The following is a 4,665-nucleotide window of genomic DNA, read 5'->3' as shown; positions in this document are numbered from 1 at the left end:
TCCAGATTAATTGCACCAATTTGCAGTCCCATCAGCAATGTATGAGTGTGCCTTTCCCCCCACATCCTCGCCAACACTTACTGTTGTTTGTATTCTTGATAACTGCCATTCTGACTGGAGTGAGATGAAATCTTAGAGTAGTTTTGATTTGCATTTCTCTAATTACTAGAGATGTTGAACATTTTTTTTTCATATATTTGTTGGCTGATTGTATATCTTCTAAGAAGTGTCTGTTCATCTCCTTAGCTGATTTATTGATAGGGTTCTTTGTTTTTTTTGGTGTTAAGTTTTTTGAGCAGAACAAGAGACTTGATGAATGATACTGAATGGAACCCAAGGGCTAGTTCTGCTACGAACTCAATGTGAGCCCTTGCTCTCTTCTGTCAGCACTGACCTTCAGGTCTCTTCCCAAGTGCTGCAGTTTTTTTTTTTTTTTAAATGGTACTGGGATTGAATCCAAGGCTTTATACATATAAAATACATACTTATACACAGCACTTTAAACACTGAGCTACATCGTCATCCCTTTTATTTTGAAATAGGTTCTCACTAAGTTGCCTACGGTAGCTTTGAACTTTCAATTCTCCTGCCTCAGCCTGTTGACTAGCTGGGATTTCAGGTGTATGTCATCATGCCTGGCTCTAATGTGCTGAGATTGTTTTGAAGTTGGTTAGAGGAGGAGACAGACACACCCACCCAGGCTGACTAGAGGGCTGTGTTGGGCAGTAGAGGGTAGGGAAAGGAGACCCAAGTTCGAAGTAGGTGAATGGAAGTGAGGTCCACAGTCTGCAGTAGCATCCCCAGGCGGGTTTGATGGGGTTCAGGAAGGGATGGCTGCCATTTGGATGTACTGACAAGCATTCCCCAGTAGCCTGTGCCAATGTGTCAGGGATAATGACAGAGTGGAGAGGGCCATGGAACTCAGCTGCAGGGAGTGTGTGTGGGGTGCCTTGGTATATAGTATGGACAGGTGGGCTGGTGGCCACATTTTCTGGAGAGGGCCTTGGATGGAGTATAAATCTGACCTGGGTGCATGCTTTGTGCCTGTTGTGGGGTGTTTTTCCTACTGTAGCGTTGGTAAAGGGCTTCTGCACACTTTTGTCTTCCTACAGTTTCTCCCAGAAGTTCTGTGTAATACCAGAAGAGCTGGTCTTCTAATACCCACTTACATACCTCTTCAAAGCATGCTTTTGATCCTGGCTCTGACTTAATCTTAGAATCACGTTCTGGAAGAAGTGTACATTGGAGGACGTTGGAGGGAGAGCACAACTTCAAAGTCGGAGGGAGATAGGGTCCAGACCTGGCTCTCCTTTATTAGCTGTGTCCTTAGGTAGGTCATTTCACTTCTAAGCTATAGTCTGTGAATGCCCAAATGGGGTCATATGTATAATGAGGGTTGGAAACAATATAAATAATGTGGCTGTTTCAATGCTTGAAACATGGAAGAAGCAAAATAAAGGATAGGTGTTCTTAACTTTTTTCCAGATTGAGAATCCTATCTGTGGCCTCTTTGATATGAGAAAGCCAGCACCTGCTTGCCCAGCCCTAGGGATGGGCAGCTCACCTCCTCCAGAGGCAGCTCAGAAATCTTCTTCCTGAGACCCAGCTGAGGCCTGTCCCAGTTCTGTCACTGGGGCCTCAGTGCATTCTGCTCTGCAGCCCTTTCCCCAAAGAATCTTAAGAGGTCTTCCTGGGAACACAGTGCTCATCTACAATGCAAAAGCAAGACTCTGGAAGTCCTCATCCTTGTTCAAAGAGGTACATTTTAAGTTGGCTTACACAGGTCACAGAAATTCCTTCCCCTGTACTATGGAGTTTGGAACACATGAATTGTATTGTCTTCAGTCTTATTTTTCCTGGATGAATGCTCCCAATTCTTTTAAACATTCTTCACAGAGGACCATTTTTCATGGAAGAATCAGGTTTTTTCCCAAATTCATCACTTCAGGGCAAGTCACTTATCTTTACTGAGTCTCCAGTTCCTCTTCCATAAAAATGAAGAAAATAATACTATTTCATAGGGGTACAGTGAAAATTAATTCAGAAAAATCATGAAAACTTAGCATTTGAATAAAGTACCTATAAATGTTAAATATACATATTTTGGTTCTGGGGATTGAACCTGGGGTGCTTTGCCACTGAGCTGCATCCTCATACCATTTTTTTTTTTTAGACACAATATCTTTATTTATTTATTTTCATGTGGTGCTGAGGATTGAACCCAGTGCCTCACACGTGCAAGGCAGGCACTCTACCACTGAGCTACAGCCCCAGCCCCCTCATACCTTTTTATTTGGAGATATGATCTTGTTAAGACACTGAGAGTCTCACTCAATTGCTGAGGCTGGCCTCATACTTTCAATCTCCTGCCTCAGTCTCCCTAGTTACTGGGAGGCAGGGGCCAGGCCTGGCTCTCCTTTATTAGCTGTGTGACCTTGGGTAGGTAATTTCACTTCTAAGTCACAGACATGTGCTACCATGCCTAGTTAAAACATTAAAAAAAAAAAGTCTCCAAAATAAAGGGGTGATGGTGGTACTGACGATGTAGCTCATTGGTAAAGCACCCTAGGTTTCAATCCCAAGGAATGTGGAAAAAGAAAAAAAAAAGGAAGAAAAAAAAGAAAGAAATCTTTTTTTTTTTTTTTTTTTACTGTGGCGCTGAGGATCCAACTCAGGGCCTCGAGTATGCTGGGTAAGCACTCTACCACTGAGGCATACCACAAGATCCTCAAAAATCACATTTTTGAAAACATATTCAACAGGTAAGTCTGCTGATATTGCCCTTAGCTCTTTATCAAATCTTGAGGGGAAATCATTCCAGAAAGTCATTTGCTACTCTAAATGATGGCAAATCAGGCAAAGTATGACTCCTAAATAAATAAAATAAATTCTTAGGGTCTGATTACATCTGTAAAGAGCCTATTAGATTCTAGAGTTCATTTACCTTATTCTTAGATGGGCACAAAGGCCCAGAGAAGTCTCAGAGATCAGTGGTCTAGGCTGGATCCTAAATCTCCCAATATCCATCAACTTTATATCCCCAGTATTCACTTCCCAAGGAGGAAGCCAAAGAGAGGATGATCTCTGGGTCAGAGCAGTTGCACTAAGGACTAGGATTCAGCAAATCTTTGTTAGGCGCCTGCTGTTGCAGAACATTGCATTTAGGCAAGTGCTGATACCCCTCCCTTACTAGTGAAGTGTCATTTATGGATGGTTGGTATGGGACTTAGCCCCGGTAAAGCCTAGGTTGATTCTATCTTGCTTACCCCTATCGCCCCCAATGCCTGGCATTAAATCTTGGCAAAAGGCAGGACCCAGCAAATACCTTCTCAATGATGAATCAATGAATATTTTTTGAGTACAGAGTATGTGTTAGGTTCTGTGTAGGAGAAACTCTAATTAACACATGCTTGTGAGGATGGTATGATACAACTCAATTTAATAAGTGAGGAAACAAAGGCTAAAACAAGGGAATGGATTATCCTGAAGGCTTCACACTGAACCAGTGGATCCCAGCCTCTATATCTCATGTCAGGGCTGTAGCTGTTGCTCCATAGTCCTATGGGCTCAGGAGCCCCACCCACCTGTTCCCTTGCCCTTGGCCTTCCCTGATCTAATTGAGGACTGTGGTGGAGGGCTGATTTTTGAATAGCCTCAAGGAAACCAGAAATAGCAGGGTGTGTCTCCTAGTTTATACATAGCTCTAGATAAATCTTATTGAAGCACAGCTCTGATTCTATCACTTTCCTGCTTAAAACTCTAGATTCAGTGTAAACCACCTGAGGTCAAGTTCCACCTTCCCAATTTCTGACCACGTGGCGGCCTGGCAAGTTACCCTGGTCTATGCAGGCCTCACTTTCCTCTTTTGCCTGAACTGCACTTCTGAGAACAATTGCCTGCAACTCCAACTTCTGAAAAAACCGTGGGGGGTGATTCAGCTCATTCTCCACTCAGCCCTGTGGCTCAGAGTAAGGGGAAGAGGCATTTCCACTCTTTTCAGGACCCAAGAAGGCTGACACCAGGGCCTGCAGATAGTCTGGACAGAGCACGATGGTGAGTGGGAGGACACTTCCTAGATAAGCATCCTCGCTGGTAGATGAGCCACCCTAAGTTCACTCAGTCAAGGGCAGGCAGAGTGAACTGACGACACTCAGAGGTCCTCACTCCCAAACAAGGGCCGCGGGTTTCTTTTATGTACCCTACTGCCTCTTCTACTTTACCCTATGTTGCTCACCCACCACCTTTTTCCTTCTTCCTTCCCTCCCTTTCCTTCTTTTTGGAGATCAACCTAAGGCCTCAAACATATTAGGGCAAGTGCTCTACTACCAAGCTACCCTCTCAGCCCCTGTATCTTTTTCTTTTTCTTTAAATATTCATTTTTTAGTTTTAGATGGACACTATCTTTACTTTTATGTGGTGTTGAGGATCCAACCCAGTGCTTCATTTTTATTTCTGCTGTGACCTTCGGAGAGTCTCCACTTTTCTTCAGATACATTGTGACACGGTAGCAATGTCTTTTAGACTGCTCTGCTCCCTTTCATTAGAGTCCCGATTGTCGTGTAGTAGACAGCGTTTTCTCTTTTGCAGAGCAAACCGCTTACTTCTGTACTTCCCACTCCAAATCGCAACGGACTGGCACCTGTAGCCAGTTGTAAAAGGATTTGT

This window comes from Urocitellus parryii, chromosome 4 (genome assembly GCF_045843805.1).
Source record: "Urocitellus parryii isolate mUroPar1 chromosome 4, mUroPar1.hap1, whole genome shotgun sequence".
Lineage (NCBI taxonomy): Eukaryota > Metazoa > Chordata > Mammalia > Rodentia > Sciuridae > Urocitellus > Urocitellus parryii.
Note: the sequence above shows the minus strand (reverse complement) of the source record.